Source organism: Humulus lupulus, chromosome 3, assembly GCF_963169125.1.
Source record: "Humulus lupulus chromosome 3, drHumLupu1.1, whole genome shotgun sequence".
NCBI classification, from domain to species: Eukaryota; Viridiplantae; Streptophyta; class Magnoliopsida; order Rosales; family Cannabaceae; genus Humulus; species Humulus lupulus.
This window is the reverse complement of record NC_084795.1, coordinates 129,378,195-129,396,965: the sequence shown is the minus strand read 5'-3', so window position 1 is coordinate 129,396,965 and position 18,771 is coordinate 129,378,195.

Sequence of the window (18,771 nt, the reverse complement as noted above, 5' to 3'; positions counted from 1 at the left end):
ACCTTAACCCCGATATTGAACAACTAAAGGAAGTCGTGGGACAAATGCAGGAGCAGTTTGTCGCCATGCATGAAAATCAGGCAGCAACTCAAGAATTGTTGATGAAGCCTTGAATAAGAAAAGACAAGACTTTCAGTCTTGGATGGATCAATGGAAGTGAGCCCTTGAAGGTTGTCAAGAAAAATCTGATCGTTGTAATGTCGAAGCAGCCAGGCTACTAGAAGCTGTCTTACTATAGACTCAAGTTGCAAGACCTCGACCAGTAAATCCTCAGCCTGAGAATACTGACCAAGCAAATATAGAAGTTTAAAGGCCAGTTGTTCAAGTCCAGGGCCTGCTCAATCCTTAAGGTCCCGAGACCAAGTGGTTCCCCCTGGGCAACTCGAAGTCGTCACTCGAACAGGGAGGTTCAACCAGGAGTACAACGTCAACTCTATCAAGATGAGCATATGCTATCTAATCGTGACCAAGGTCAAGCCTCTGCTAGACAAGTGTCTGGGATTGGAAGACCTGATAATGAACAACCAAGGCGTACAAACTCATGGGGAGGACAACCTTCTAATACTGAACCTGGACAACAGTTCCAACAACCAAGGAATGAATGGCCAACTAGTTAAAATCAAGGCCAGCCATCTATTCATGCTGGATGCAATCATGGTCTCCCTCCAAGAAGAAATAGATGAAGGAATGACCAAGAAGCCAGCAACAACTATCAAACATCTTACCAAGATGGTTCTAATGAAGATGAAGGGGATAGTCAGTACTACCAACCCCATGACAATCAATATTATGACGATCGTCATAATGATGGGCATCCGAGAGGACAATCTGCTCCACCAAGGTCATCTGGGCCTCAAAACGTCCCTGCTAGGAAAAGTGTGCAACCTGAATGACTGTTTGTCCCACCAAGGCAGCAAGAGCCAAAACATTGTCCAGCAAGACCACATCTTGGTGCTCATCGAGTAGACAACGAGAATGCTGGGGAGTAGCCTATAGGAGGCAGTGTCTTTAACAGACTTGGAAACAAAGGATGCAACTTGCGAGATCTCCTTGGCCAGCTTCGGGAAGGAAACGAGTCTAATGCTATAGGGCCCATCGTACCAGTAATCCTTTCAGCACCACGAGGAAAAGTTGCAACACTCCTAGTTGCGTCCCCAATAGTTGTGCCACTAGTTGCTCCAACTATTTAAGCACAACTTGATGCCCTTACACATATTGTTTGGGAATTGATACCCTTGAAACTAACTGACATCGACTTAGAGAGAATGAAAGGCTCTCCTTTCATTGATTGGATCAACGCACTCACCATTCCTCCCAAGTTCAAGATGCCAAAATGGAAGATGTAAATGGGCAAGGAAGATCCTATGTCACATGAACAACTTTGAAATACAAACAAATCTTCAAGAGTAAGAGATGATGTCCGCTGCAGGATCTTTCCTGCTACCCTTGTCGATTCTGCACAACAATGGTTCTTTAAACTAGAGCTACTGACCATTAATTACTGGGATGCATTTTTGAGACTCTTCTACTCACAATTCTTTGATGCTCATATTCTACCAGCCGAGCTCAATGACCTTATTGACATTAAGAAAGTACCCAACGAGCCCCTCAAGGATTATGTGGAGCATTTTATGCAAGAGGCTGGAAGATGCAAAACAGTTAGTGATGATGGAAAACTGATGGCCATCATGGTTGGTATCCAAGTTAAAGGTCCTCTATGGACCGATCTTAGAAGAAAAATTGTCTACTCAAAAAGAGAGTTTCTAGATCGAGCAAACGCGTTTATAAAACTGGAAGAAGCTATACGAAAAGCTGATTAAGCCAACCAAGCAGGAACTAGTGCTACACTAGCCAAAAACACTGGAGCAACTAACCAGAACCAAACAACCAATGGTAATGGTAACATGCTTAATCAGAATGGTGACAAACCAAATAATAATTCTAGTAGTGGTAATAACATTGACAATAAACGAGCAAAGACCAACGATAAGCCACGAGAATACATTCCACATTTTACCACCTACTCTATACTCTTAGGGTGATAAGCAGAAGTCTTTCAAGCTACACACATTGAAGTACCGTATGGGAAACCAAATCCTATTAAGAAGGATATAAGCAAGAGATACACCACCAAGTTGTGTTTCTTCCATAACAATTATGAGCATGACACAATGAGTGTAACCAACTTAAAAACAAAATCAAGTTCCTCATTCGACAAAATCATCAGGCAATGAGAAGATATATTCAGCAACATGTTGAACAAAATCCAACTGCTGTAGGAACTCTTGAAGCACCAGCCTAATCAAAGTCGGTCAGATACACATAAATGACTCAGGTGTCAAATTGCACCATTTATTATGAGTTAATGTAAGGTTAGTTGTAAAGCATGATTTGTCCCTTTTTCTATGATCAACCATTTTTATTGTATTTACTGGTTGTAAGGCACGAATCACCCATTCTTTAAACTACAAATCATCTTATATTTTTCTAAGAACCGTGTTTACCTGTTGTAAGGCATGTTTTTCCCATTTTGTAAACGACTAGTAATTTATCAATTTCATTAATGTTTTGGTTTCAAGGAACGTTTTGCCCATTGAATAATCACTAGTCACATTTATTTTCTTAAAAGTGCTGGTCGTAAGGCACGTTTTTTCCCATCTTCACTCAACCAACTACTTTTCTCTTGTCTGTGTTTACTAACTGTAAAACACGACTTGCCCATTTATAACAACCAATCTTTTGTTTTTATTTTATAAGACTTAAGATTACTAATTGTAAGTCACGTTTTGCCCACTTGGTAAATACATAGTTATCTGTATTTATTTTATTTTGTGTTTTCTGGTCGTAAGGCACGATTTTGCGTACATAAAAAATGACCAGATATTCATCACATTTACTAAACTGGTCAAAAGACACGATTTTCCATTTTATATCAACCAATTATTTTTATGATTATTAACTGATCAAAAGGAACGATTTGCCCATTTCAAAATGATCAGTTATTTATAAGGCCAAAACCAATTTTTGGTTGTTCCAACAGACAAAATTTTTTCCAATTTATTACGAGTTATATACAAGGTAGTGTGCTAGTACATTCAATTTGCCAACTATTGTGATTATCACAAGTATTTCTTAACACATATGGTTCCATTGTCTTTGTATATTTTCTATGTGATATGTTCCAAACATCTAGGTTAAGTTCGAACATGCTTTGGTTATTTAGAAAGTGACCAATGACTTACCTCATCGATCACTTGGGGGGAACATAGGGTATACACCGCCATAACGTAAGCAAAAGAGTATAAAAAAACATTTGATTAGTACTCAGAAAATTTTGAAAAATTTGTAAAGTGCTGGTGCTTTTTTTGTTTGCTCAAACACTAAAGAGGAAAAAGTGACAAGTATGCCATGAATATGTTGTACCAAAGAAAACATATATAACAATTAATTGTTGTATCTAGTCAAATTAACGAGAAATATATTGTATGTAATGCAAGAAAAATATTACATTAATACCCTAGATTAAATGTTGCTTGATCAATTACTCTCTTTACACCATGGACCTTGTGGCCCGGGTGTCTAGAATATACAAAGATGATAAAGGAACTCTCGCCTCATTGGTTGATTGCATCATCCTTGACTTGATCTCGACCTTGGTTACTGTCAAGATTTAGGGAAATCTCTGGACCAGGGTTCTCTGGGGAAGAAGCAGCAAGATTGTCTTCCTCACGAGTAGCGCATTTGGAAATTTCTTTGTCTCGAAGATTGGCAGGCAGATAGTCAAGGTTTACTTCCTTGTTGTATTTCCAAATCATGAAAAAACAATTGAAGACTTAGAGGAAGTTCCACTCGACCAGAACGAACCAACTAAGACAATAAAAATCGAAAAAAACTTAGTAGCGGAAGTAAGTATGAACTTATAAGTTTCTTGAGAAAGAACCGAGATGTGTTTGCCTAGTCATACAAGAACATGGTGGGAACCTACTATGAACAACCATGCCTTGAACATTGACAAGGAAACTTTTAAGCCCGTACCGTAGAAAATGAGGCTGCTCGACAAGGCCTTAAAAGAAGAAGTTGAAAGGCTAAGGGAGAACAAGTTCATAAGAGAAGCCTTTTACCCTAAGTGGGTTTCAAACCCTGTTCTAGAGCTAGATCCCAATGGAAAATGGAGGACCTACATTGATTTCACAGATTTGAACAAAGCATGCCCCAAGGAATGCTTTCCTTTACCAAGAATTGACCAGCTAGTCGATGCTAGTTTAGGGCATGAAGTTCTTACATGTATGGACGCTTACTCAGGGTAGAATAGTAGGCACCCTCCAGATGAGGAGAAAAGTAATGCCATTTGGACTCAAAAATGCCGACGCGACGTATTAGCAATTGGTAAACATGATGTTAAAATACCAGATATGTAATACCATGGAGGTTTATTTTGGTGACATGTTGGTCAGGTCAAAAAAGGCTGAGGGCACGTTTAAGATTTAGAAAAATGCTTTACCATTTTGAAGCATTATAATATGAAGCTTAACCTGTGGGCGCCAAAAATCCACAAAGGAAAAAAGGTCCGGTCCCTTATTAAAGTAAACAACAAAGGGGCACCGATGTTGTTAAGTACATGATAGAGGCCCTATCCCATTTTAGGGGAGGTGCCACCAGCAAGATGCACCTCACACGTAGGTTCCAATGGAATTCCCAAGTATGCTTACTTAGCCAAATATTGAGGAGCTCAAGACATAAATGCACCCCATTAAAGTGGTGGAGTAGATGGAATTCACGTACAGGTACGGAAGGTACAAACAAGACAAAAGGAACCAAGGTAGTGTACACCACCCATACCCTTCAAGTAGTGGTCGTATAAGAATGGTACATGGCAAGTACCCCCTTAGGAAACCTATGAGGTTCGTACTCGAAAAGTAGTGGAGGTACGACATGGTACCATGGCAGGAGTACTTTTGCAGACCCCTCACACATATTGGAGTTGACCACCACTCCTCCCACAACACTACAACCTGCAGCCTGGATATGCAGCTCCTTGTCTCTTCGGGACCACAATGTATCAAGAGCCATTAGAGCTCATCTATATATAGAGCCTCACTTCATCATTGAAGGGGGTTGGAAAATTCATTGTATACTCAGGCTATTAAGCAATATATGAATGTTTACTCCATTGTTGATCTGCATTTATTTTTCCTTAAGTGCACTCTAAGTTCTTAACTAGCTATCTTCTTACTAACCTTTGAGTTTTCTGACCTAAGATCGTTGACTAGTTCTCATCGTCAACAGTTTGGCGCCGTTTGTGGGAAGGATGACTATCAAGCTGTTGTTCTTCCATCAATTTTGACAAGAAAAAATGCCAAGGCATTCAAAACGCCTACGGGAATCTCAGGATGCTGAGATCCACCTTGACGGAGGCCAACCGAAAGCCTCCAGAAGAGACCCTTCGCCACCTGAGAAAGGAGACATGCCGACAGAACATTCAACCCAGGAGAGGTGAAGGAGGCAACACTCCCAACAGTCCAACCTAGGGGAGGTCTTCGTGAACCATCTACGAGGTGGCCTGAGTATGCACCCTCCTCCTCAACCACCAATTGCACCACGCTCCGGCCAGCGGGACCCATGCCCCTCTTTGCACAGGCCTGATAGTAGTTTGCGGGTGCACTCTGTGAGTCCTAGCTCCAGAACTCACTTTTACGAGGATGAGATATGCGAGTTGCATGAGAACATGCAGGTGGTGTTGAATGACCTGCTGCAAGGAAGGTCAAGCATACCCCTTCCCCAGCATAGGAGAAAAAAACATGCATGAGGAGAAGCCACCATACCCGTGGACGGTGACAAAACACAGCTCTCCACTTGTTCTACCCATCACCCAAAACGCGAGGAATATTATACACCAGTGGCGAAACCTGGCGCGAACCCCACCTACGGGAGGTGCGGACCCAAGATTACCACCACAAAAGCCTTACCTGACTTGAGGGGGAAATTTAACTAGAGAGGGTCTGTGGTAAAATCCACACCCCCCCGCAGCTCCCCCGAGGGACACAACCAAAGCAAGGGTTCAGTCTGAGAACCCGCAAGATTCCTTAACAAAAACAAGAAGGAACTAAACACCAAAATGCAAAGCCCTCAAGGCATGATTATCACTGCACCTGGGGGGCATACAGATGACAAATAATTTGAACATGATTCGCCCTTCACAAGGGAGATCCAAGTTGAGAAACTCCCCACCAGCTTCAAATAGCCTCACATGGCTCCATACGTGGGCACTATGGATCCGAAGTATCACTTAGAATCCTCCAATAACTTGATGAAGTTAAGGGGGGTCAACAGCAGAGCAAAGTGCCATTTCTTTGTCATTACACTTAAAAGAAGTTTCGTACAAGTGGTTCAAGAGGTTAAGGCACAGTAATTCTCTAGCGAATTTCTTCAGCAACACCCTGCAGTCTGTGATTATGTTATGCCAATTACCAGCCTCGCTAACATAAAACAAGGTGAGAATGAAAGTATGAAGAGCTATATCCATAGGTTCAATATGGAAGCAACAAAGTTGGGAAGTTCAACTAGAGAGGAGCTCAAGATGGCTATTACAGCCGAAGTTCGTCCAAGAAGCGGGTTATGGGGTAACATGCTCAAGAGAGTGGTTACAAACTTAGATGACTTCTTCGAAAGAGCACTGAAGTATATAGGTGTGGAAGAGGGCCATAAGAACTTTCATGTTGAGGAAAGCGAACCTTCCTCCGATCACCCTTCTATCAATACGTCTGAAGATTCTGAGTAAAAGAGAACGTCGTGATAGAGGAGTTGCTGATCAAGTTGAAAATTGGAAGAGGATTACAAAAAGGCTTCAAAGAAGAAGCTAGTAGGATTCATCAAATCATTGCAATCGGCCCCCATAAAGATCCAAAGGAGTCGCCTAGCTGATTCCAGAGATCTGGAATCGTTAAAGCATATTGGAGAGAACGGAAAACAAAGTACTTGGCAAGAAAGATCCAACAAACCACTTACGAGGTATTGGACCCGACCCCAACATGCACCTAGCCATGTGCAAAATAGGTGCCTAGCCTCGCAAGCCTCAACAGGCATCTCACCTAGCGCAAATTAGGTGTCCAACCTCGTGAACCTCCACAGGCACTTAGCCATGTGCAAAGTAGGCGTCTAGCCTCACGAGCCCCAATAGGTGCTTGGCCAAGTGCGAAATAGGCATCTAGCCTTGCAACATACATATATATAAAAGTATTTATAATACATATATGTGAGAGCAGTGAACCTTATGAGATAACATTTGAAGCTATACGGTCTAGCTACCCTTATAGAATCTAAAAAAAATCAAAAGGTCCCCCAAAAGTGACCTCGCCACGAACAAACCCATCTTGTACAGGGACCATGTCCTAGAAGATGAAAGGGGAACCCAAAGAGATCCCCAAGTCTAGATCGACTGAGTCTCCTTACCAAGGGAAAAAGGCCTTGAAAAAAGGTGTTCGCAAGGTTTCACAAGGACCATATCCCTACAAGGGTCCCGACTTGAGGAAAGATCACCTCAAAAACCAAAAAACGGTCTCAAAGAAGACGCTTATGAAAAGGGTCTCAAATAAGACGCTTGCGAAAAGGGTCTCAACGAAGACACTTGAGAAAAGGGTGTCAAAGCAGACGCTTGCAAAAAGGGTCTCAAATAAGATGCTTGCAAAATGGGTCTCAAAGAAGACGCTTGCGAAAAGGGTCTCAAAGAAGATGCTTGCGAAAAGGGTCTCAAAGAAGATGCTTTCAAAAAGGGTCTCCAAGAAGATGCTTGCAAAAATAGTACTATGCATAATGACGAGAAGGACGCTTCTCGCACAAAATAAAACGCACGCACAAAATATATAAAAGGATAGCAAGAACCCAAAGGGTCAACATATCCTTACAAGTAATCAAGGTGCACCAACAGACACGAATAACACGCAGTAAAGGGGTCTCCAAGGGAACCCTTTCAAAACAAAGCTATTGACCACGAGGACTTGTGAAAGTCCCTCACAAAAAAAAAAAAAAAAAGAATGGCTTGTAAGAGTCCTAGACTAAGGAAAACAAGGCAACGAGACACCTCACACCTTGCAAGAGGATCTCGCATAGCAAGGGCACCCTCCCTCGGCAAGACTACCCTCGACTTTGTAACTCAATCAGGCTCCATTCCTTCATTGGACATCTATATAAATGCCACCTTCAGACATAAATGAAGAATGAAGTCACATAAACACAAAAGAAGGATAAGAGGCCTCGCATAGCAAGAAGGCCCTCGCATAGGGAGACCAACTATAGCCTAGTGCTTCCAAACACTCATTTCTAAATGTTTAACGTGCTCCTAAGTCTCATATAAGACTTATCCTTGGAAGGAAGGTCGATGAAGGTCTCGGGATGTAACCGGATGAAGCACAAAGAAAAGGAAGCAAGCCTCACCATGTGAGAGGGCCTTGCTGTGCGAGTCCATCTCGCATAGCAAGGTCTTCATCGCCCAATAGTGCTGAATGACATCCTTCCCTGCTTTATATGCCTCCAAGAATAATGCAAGTATCGCACTCATGAAAAATAAGTATAACATCATAATAAGTCTACAAGGACATCTAAAGACCTCCTCATAGACTGGGGGGCAAGTGTGGGTGCCAAAAATCCGCCAAGGAAAAAAGGTCCGGTCCCTTATTGAAGTAAATGGCTAAGGGGAACCGAAAGCGTTAAGTACATGCTACCAAGAGGTAGATGGTTATTACATGCCACCAAGAGGCCACACATTTGCGAGGCCCCAGGCTTCACGAAGTCATTACGTGTTGTGAATATGGGAAAATCGTTACAGAAGTAAGGTACCCAAGAAGAGGGCCTCGTGTAGTGCCTCGCAGAGTCCGAGGGCCTCGCATAGAGAGGCAACAGCCACCTGCAGGCACAAGGGTGCGCATCTCCTTCAGACTCCTCGCGCAAAGATGCTTAGGCAGGCGCATAAGCGTGGCACCTCCCTTGGACTCGACGAAGGGCCTCGCATAGTGAGGCCCAATCCTTATACGCAGGTGTGAGGCCTAACGAGACCCTAGATGATAACATGATCTTGCGAGGCGCTTGCATGCGTGTGACCCTCTAGCCTCGTGTGCTACCAACATGTTGTGCCTCCGCGAGACCCGCATGCCTAGCAAAACCTTCTCGCTTCACGTGCTGCCACCATGTCGCGCCCCTGCGAGGCTCGCGTGCCTCGCGTGCTGCCACCATGCCACTCCCCCGTGGGACTGGCATTTTTTGCAAGACCCTCTCGCTTCGCACGCTGCCACCATGTCACGACCCTGTGAGACTCGCGTTCCTAGCAACACCCTCTCGCCTCGTGCGTTGTCACCACGTCGTGCCCCTGCGAGGCCCGCATGCCCAGTGAGACACTCTCGCCTCGTGCACTACCACCACGTCACGCCCCTACAAGGCCCGCATGCCCAGCGAGACCATCTTGCCTCGTGCATTGCCACCACATCATGCCCCTGCGTGGCCCGCATGCCCAACGAGACCTTCTTGTCCCGCGTGCTCCCAACATGTCGCACCCCCGCGAGACCCTCTTGCCTCTCGCGTAGCCATGAGGCATTGCCTTCATCGGGGACCTCTCTCTTTACAAATTCAATGGAACCATCTTGTCAGGTCCCCATGAACCTCTTGAGGCATGTAGCTCGTCGAAGAGGCCCTATCTCATTTTGGGGGAGGTGTCACCAGCACAATGCACCTCACATGTAGGTTCCAAAGGAATTCCCAAGTATGCTTACTTAGCCAAATATTGAGGAGCTCAAGAAATAAATGCACCCCATTAAAGTGGTGGAGTGGATGGAATTCACATACAGGTACGAAAGGTACAAACAAGACAAAAGGAACCAAGGTAGTGTACAACACCCATACCCTTCATGTAATGGTCGTATAAGAATGGTACATGGCAAGTACCCCCTTAGCACGCCTATGAGGTTCGTACCAGACAAGTAGTGGAGGTACGGCATGGTACCATGACAGGAGTACTTTTGCAGACCCCTGACACATTTGGAGCCGACCACCAGTCCTCCCACAACACTACAGCTTGCAGCCTGGATATGTAGCTCCTTGTCTCTTCGGGACCACAATGTATCAAGAGCCATTAGAGTTCACCGATATATAGAGCCTCACTTCATCATTAAAGGGGGTTGGAAAATTCATTGTATACTCAGGCTATTAAACAATATATGAATGTTTACTCCATTGTTGATATGCATTTATTTCTCCTTAAGTCTATTATAAGTTCTTATCTAGCTATCTTCTTACTAACCTTTGAGTTTTCTGACCTAACATCATTGACGAGTTCTCACCGTCAACATAACCCCTTACAGTGGTCATTTTGGGTAGGCTCGGGCAACAAAAGCTAATCAAGAAAAGATCAAATATTTGATTGGTATGAAATCCCTAAACAAGATAAAAGAAGTGCTAAGCCTTATTGGAAGAATTGCAGCTCTTAGTAGATTCGTCTCAAAATCAACAGATAAATTTGTTCCATTCTTCAACCTGTTAAGAGGAAATAACAAGTTTGAATGGATAGAAGAATGTGAAAAGGCCTTCCAGACACTTAAATAGCATTTGGAACAACCACCAATTTTGTCCAAGCTAGCTAATGAGGAGACTCTTTATTTGTATCTAGTAGTTACTGAACATGTTGTTACTGCAACACTTATTAGAGAAGCAGAGAAAGTCCAACAACAAGTATATTACATCAGCAAGAGGCTGATAAGGGCATAAACTAGATACCCCTTAATCGAAAAATTGCCTATTGTCTACTACCTGCAGCATGGAAATTGAGGCCATACTTTCAAGCTCAACCAAACACAGCTCTAACTAACCAGCCCCTTAGGCAGGTGTTACAGAAACCCGAGGCATCAGGTTAACTACTTAAATGGGCAATAGAACTAGGACAATACGAAATCTCCTACCAACCATGAACTTCTATCAAAGGAAAAGCACTGGCGAACTTCAAAGTTAAATGCACAAGAGTATAAGAGGAAATTGAGCAACAAGTAGTGCTAGAAGAAAATGAAGAAACCTGGCCAACATGGAAGTTGTATCTAGATGGGTCCTCAAATGAACATAACTCTGGAGCTGGAATAATTTTAATCACACATGAAAAATATTGCATTCATTGTGCCCTAAGGTTTGGTTTTAATGCCTCAAACAATGAAGCATAGTATGAAGTCGTGCTCGCCGGATTACAACTTGCTAAAGACGTCAAAGCCCTATCAATAGAATCCTGACCGAACAACTATTGGTATTAATTGAGAAATATAAGAATACCCAGAGAAATAAGATATTTTTAAAAATTTATTAATACCAGCCAGGATCATACATATCTAGATATATTAAATAACACATAAAAGGAATAGAGATTACCTCTCATAGCATATCAACTATCCTTGAACCTTTTCATATAAATCAACGAACTTCCTATCCTTTCTGAAAGCTGACACCTTAGCCTTCCAAGCCAATCCACAAATACACAAGGACGTTGTGCGCACGTAGGATTCAAAGGTTGGTTTAGAACTCTCTAGATGTACTCAGCACATGAGATAAAGAGAGGTTTGAGAAGAGAGAGGCTATAGAAATTTCTAGAATTTTAGGTTCTGGAAATTCTATAATTTCTTTTCTTAGAGAGAGTCTAACAGTCATAATAACTTATTAAACATCTTCTTTTTTAGATTTATAAAGATAATTAACTAATTTAATTAATATTTATTTAAATAAAATAAAACTGATCAGTTACAACTTATGTAATTATTTAATTTAAATCATATTTAAAAAGAATAATTAAGTATAATTAAATAAACAAATTAAATTGAGAATCAAAATTAAAATCCCAAGGATAGGAATCCCTGAGAGTGGCACCACACACTCATTGTGGCCAACAGATGTCTTTGCTCCGTCCCCCTTCTTGTTGGGTGGCACAAGCCCTTGTAGTAGTCAGTCTTTCCTCCGGCCGGATGTTAGAGTCAATTCCATTGTTGGTTTGACCATTAAGTGAATGCAAATATAGGTAGAATTTGAATCAACGACCTAAGAGTCTTCTTTTGCCTATTGTAGTTACCTTGATGTGAGAAACGGTCCTCCTTTGTTTCAAGATCTGATATCGAGAAACTCCTGCTCATGGTGAACTGCTCGCAGTGAGTGTGGCGTGAGCCACTCTCTCTCCTTCCCTGACTTTCTTAGTTGTTTGTTTAATTAATATTTAAGTTAATATATTTATCCCAAAATAAATATCTGTTAATTCAAAATTAACTTTATCTTAAAATATCAGTCTTAAATAAATAAATGAATAGCTTATAATAAGATAATTATTACTCTCTCTTTATATTAATCCAAACATGATTAATATTTATTGTAACATATAGTTTTTAAAAATAAAAAATCTATATAGTTACATTATTAATTAATTCACAATTAATCAATTGCCCATAATTATGACATAATTATTTCCTTGCTTAAGAAAATTAATTCATTTGTAATTTAGTCATTTTCTCTACAAATCTTTCTTATAACATCCTTACCTTACCCTTGATAGTGTAGGACACAGGTGACTTGGGGACCATGGACCTATAATATGAAGCTCCAATAAACTAGATTATTAATCAAACTCTTTAATTTAATAATCTCATTTATTAATTCCATGATTACTCCACTATAAATATGGAACTACACTCTAAGCATTTATAGAATTATATTTACAAAGTTTTCTTTGTATTCTATCGATATAATTAATAAATGTAGTTATGTCCTCCATTTATTAGTTTGTTAATTAGAGTTGGTAAAATTTACTATTTTACCATTCTAATTACCTCTTGTTCCTTAAGTAGCATTAATTCACTAGTGAATAATTAATCTATAACCAAATTATAGATTTGAGCTCAATAACTATTTAGTTCCCAAATTAACCCTTAAGGAACCAATATTCAACCAGTTAGGAAAGTATGAATTCCATTATTGTAAATCATGTTCCTAGCCATTCATGATATTGAATCTCCAAAACAAAATTCACTAGCCTCACTATAATAAAAACCTTAACGAGTGAATCAAAAGATCAATTAGGCACAACACATGAGTTCATGACTACTCATGATTAAGACTGATCTACAAATGATCATCTATTACGATAAGAATGAAATATTTACAGAAAATGATCAGTTTATAAAGATAGTTAATTCATATTGGTCATGTCATATATAATCTCTATTATATATAGTACATTTATCAAGATGTCTATGTAACGACCCAGTAAAAACAACTAACATAATTGTGGAAAACATCTTACTTTTAATTTAATTAAAAGGCTAAACTATATAAAAAAACTAAACTATGAAATTCTTACTTAGTTTAGAAGCATGCGTAGGCTTAAAATAAGATTACAGTATTTGAAACTTGAAAACAACTTAAACATAAATGACATAAAGCTTTTACACAAAATAAAACTTGACAAAAGCGTAGTGACTTCCATAGTCGGGCCACATGTACATTCCGCATGACAGGCTCAAGCGCTCATTGATCCTTCTTGCCTTTTTGCTTACACACAACTTGAAACAACTAGGTAAGTAAAACACTTAGTAAGAACAACTTAACATACATAGCATAAGGAAGACAAATAGGAAACCCTAATAGTGATCATACAAATATTCAACCATAAATAGGGTTTCGGAAATACCGAACCCTAACATACAATTCAAGAACGTGTGAACGTCCTGACAAACTTATGGTCATGCCAAATAACCAGATTCTATAACTAAGTAAACTTGCACGAAGAAATCCCAGAGCAAGTGTATATATACATATGATCTTAGCTCATAATCCATTTGTCATATTTAACATACATATCATCTTATCATACTTAACATGCATATCATACATATTATCTTATCATACTTAACATGTATATCATACATATCGTACTTATCATCTTACCATACTTAACATGCATATCATACTTAACTTACTCAGCACAAACACGGGTGTATACTTAAAATACATTGGTTACTAAGACTCCTAGGATAATTCAACATACTTTCATAATATTAATAGTTTGATTCTAGAATCATCTTACATATATATGTGTCACGAAGTTTAATCGGACTCTTATGTCCTGGGTTTTAAACCGGACGCCTTGCTTATATGTCAAAGAGTTTAACTGGACTCTTATGTCACGGGTGTTAAACTGGACGTCTTACTTATAATGGTGGCCAACCGAGCTTACTTACAAATTCACTGAAGGCATTCGATGCTTGCTTACTTACTTATTGGGAGGTACCCAGTTCTTACTTTTTTGATATCGGTAGCTAGCTGGGTGTAATAATCACATCTGCTTACCTTACTTATGAATATGTGAACCCCCTTAAGAAAACGGTCTTAAGTAACCTTCTAAAACTAGTTTCTAACAGTACACTTAAGTATTAATATTTAAAAATTAGTCATATAATGTTATAGCCCTATATTCATAAGTTGTCTTACCAGTTGTCCTTAGCGGAAAAGCGGGAGTCTTGAGTCAAGAAATGAGGTTTCCCGTGCAAATAACACTGTAATGGAATTTTTTGTACCCCAATATAAGCATGAACTTAATCATTTAGCACAGGGGTACAACTGGCAGACAAACACATGGAGAAAGCATACAAGTAGAGCATCTAGCTAACTCTGATGTGAGCAGCTCAAATTAGACTTGGTATTATGACAACCAGATAATCTCCAGATCGCCTCTCAAGACAATAACAAAGTTCGAGATATGTGATGGCTAGATCGCCTTCTGGATAATCTGAACTTTTTCCGTATCAAAGTGCGTTAGCTCTTCGACATCCAGATCGATGAAAATGTTCAGCTTGTGGAAACCTGATCATGATGCACAATGAAGGATCCCAAAAGACTTAGAGGTTCCTTATATGCTCATCAATGCCCAGGTTCCATTACATATTTATTGCCCGAGATAACGGATGTAAATTCCATAGGCAATCTATCCCTATGTAAATGAGACATTATCCTGATTGATTATTTACCATATTTTTGCACACAGTTACCCAAACATGTCCAGGAATACCCAATATAAATATCAGGGATAATGGACAAAAAAAGGGACTGCTTTTATAATACAGAAACTCTGCAGAAATTGTAAGAGATTAATAATATTGCCTCATGGACTAGGTGGATTTTTACCACTGAACCACGTAAAAGTGCGAGTGTGAGAAATTGTTCATTTGATTAATTATGGTTTATAAAAGAGCACTAATATCTTTTTTATCGAATTTCTTAATCCGCTGTTGGCGAAAAATCATGTCAAAAAATTGGTGCTTTCATTGTAATGCTTAATCTCCTACGCAAAATTTCACTCAACAGTCATCATGGTGGTCACCCGATCTATGCATGACAATGAAATAGAGCAGCTTGGTGATCTAGAGGCACAGGAAAAGGCCCAGACGCTCAGCAATTCCCTGAAAAGCAACATATGGGCCAAGACGATACTTGGAGTTCAACATTAGGCCCACCAAATCCCAATTCGGGGTATCTAATAACCATCGAATGGAAAATTCCCAATTAAGGAGCCATCTCGCGCGGGCTAACAAGCATATCGAGGAGGTCCTGGCTCGATTACCACCTCTTGCAACCAATGTTAACGTTGGAAAGATGCAAAGTGGGTCCCATAGGCCCCACAGGAATAACCGACCAAATCCCGCCGTTCTGTCAGGAATGCAACTCTGAGCTCTACTCCTTTCGAGTGAAATAAATGGAGTACTCAACCTTCTAACCCTCATACGAACTATCGTCCCCATGTTAGTCGATCGGTCAAAACTGTGACCCCTAGTTCCGTGCCTTTTGAACAGATTCCAAGGAATGTTCACAACTCAACAGGGTGAGCTGAGACTAACTCAAGGAGGAAAAATACCCCAGGGAATCCATCTGTGCCATGATAAGAGCCTCCAACATAGAGGACCCAGGAGATCGGGGTAGAACCGAGATAGGCTAACCTAGTGTGCCCCAATGGAACGAGGATAGCCTCATCGATAAGACTCCCGCCATCACCAGTTAGACATCCAACACCACCACGCCCACAGAGGAACGCTATAGTTCGAGGGGATGGCAAGATAAATCCTCCTCCTTCAGAGGATGTCTATGTCCCACGACCTCGCGCTATAAATCTAGGTCCTTGATCTCATTCGCGGGTTGTAAGTTTTGCTAACGGAAGTTACTGGATGGAGACCCAACGTGGAGGCAGATCTGAAAGTGACCTGTGGAATCAATTGAGTTATGCACAAAGTCTTCATTCTGATCCACATCATGACCTATGTGATCATTTGAACTCACAAAGGAGGCATCCTGCTCGCCATGATGATGTGAGTTATACTCAGCACGAGGGAGATTCGTCTATTGTACGCGACCATGGGAATGTCCCACCTAACTGAGCTCAAGCTTGTAACAGATATAATAGGATGGGGGATGGTGATCAGCTCCCAACTAACCTAGAGACCAAAGATCCAACCCTCGAGTGTCTAGCCTTGATGGAGGAGCAGATGAAGAGGCTTCTACCTGGAAAAGGAGTTGATGATTGTGATTCCGATGAGGAGCTTGAGCCTTTTGCTCCAAATATCGCGATAGCTCTGTATTCTATTGACTTTAGGATGCCAACCATGCCTTCATATGATGGAAACACAGACCCATCCAATCACCTTGAGACATTCAATACCCTAATGATGGCCCACAATGTCGGGTTCAACCTGAGATGTATCTTGTTCCCCCCAACTTTGATTGGACCCACCAGGTTATGGTTCAACAAATATAAAATACATTCAATCACCTCGTGGAAAAATTGTCTTCCAAATTTAAGAGACAGTTTTGACCTTCGAAGGAAACTCGCGTTGAGGACGATTCTTTGGCTGACATAAAACAACAACCGAGTAAGTCCCTGAAAGAATATCTGAGTAGATTCACCAATGCAGCAGCACGAGCTAGGGATGTTGATGATAGCTCCAAGCTCATGGAGATGAGAATGGGCGTCACGGTCGGAGGTAATTTATGGCAATAACTCCAACGAATAGGAGTAAAATGTGTAGATGAATTCCTAGTACGAGCTCAGGAATGGATAAATCTGGAGGAGGCGCGATCTGCTCTTGCAGGAACCAGCCAGACCCTTGTTCAACCCTCTAGAGCAGTGGCAGATGTGGTGAGGGCATCCAGAATGAAACAAAAAAGAACAAGCCTGGAGAAAATTTCAAGATCATTACACCAACTATACCGACCTGATTGATATATGAGAGAATATTTTCCTGGCGTACTAAAATTTCCTTCCATGGAAGAAGCCAGAGCCATTGAGGCACCAGAGGGCGAAGAGAGATCCCTCTAAGTTCTGCTGGTATCTCAATGACATCGGCATAACACTGATGATTTCTGACAATTAAAGGAAGAGATTGAAATTCTCATCCGAGCTAGACCGTTAGCCTAGTATGCCCGAGTAGTTCCCAACCAACGAACTGAGCAAAATACTCATCCAGCCCTGGATAATCTGAATGGTCAACCTCAGGCTGAAATAGACTAGAGGAACCAAGTCGATCCCCCTCCAATAGTAGGAGGGGATATAACCACTATCGTTGGATGACCCCATTCGCCGGGCACGAAAAATGGGGCCCAAAAAAGTTATATAAAGGAGATGAAAGCCCACAATGGTACTGAATACATCCAGAGCAACAATTATCAAAACAACAGTTGTTGGAGAAACAACCAATCATTTTCACGGAAGAGGACACTTGTAACGACCCAAATTTACTAATGAGGCTTAAGGGCCTTGATTAGTGTGTTGAGAGGGCATAATTGGAATATATGTGATTTAATGATTTAAAGTATGTTATATGACTATTTGAATATCTGAGATGCATGACTATGTGTATTGGTAAGCATGTAGGCCCTGATTAGGTTAGAAGGGCATAATCGTAATTTTGGCCCGTTGAGGGCATAATTGTATATATATATGTGATAAATTGTTGAGACCACATTATTAGGTGGATATATTTGTGATCTGTGGTTCGAGATGATCCTAGTGAGCGGTTTAGCGAAAAAGTCACGACGATGATTTATACCCAGCTCGGGGCGAGCCTAGGGGTATTTATGGAATTTAGAGAATATATTGGGGTCTATTTTGACATCTAGGAATATAACTAGTGATTAGTTAAGTATTGGGAAGTAAGCGATAAATATTAGAGACACTCGAGGAATTAGCGGAAATTGGGTGAAATGACCAAAATGCCCCTAGGTGGATTAAAAGACTTAGGATTTAAGGGAGGGTATTGTGGTCATTTGGCTTATAAAGGATAGGCATAACTGAGGCTTTATGCTTAGTGGAGTTTGTAGAATGAAATAGAAGTCTGGAGGAAAGAAAAGGAAAGGAAAGAAAGAGAAAGAAGGGAAAGAAAAGCAAGGTCGGTTTAGGCTCTTCTCCACCATTTTCTTGAGGTTTCTTGAAGCAAAGTTCAAAGGAGAGCTAGGTCAAGCTGAGCAATTAGGTTTCTGAGTTAAGCTTGAGCAATTGGTAGGGAAATTCATTCAGTGAAGATAAGACTTTGAGGTTTTCTTCACTTTCTGGTTTTGGTGTTGAACTTTGATATCTAAGTAGAATTTGATGGGAATTCTAGGGAATTCAAGCCAAGGTTTTGAGGAGGAGGAAGTCAAGGAAGAGTAGAGGATATCCTAACATCAACTTTCCAATTAAAGGTAAGAAACTTTGAGCTTGGACACTTGAATTATGAAGTTTTG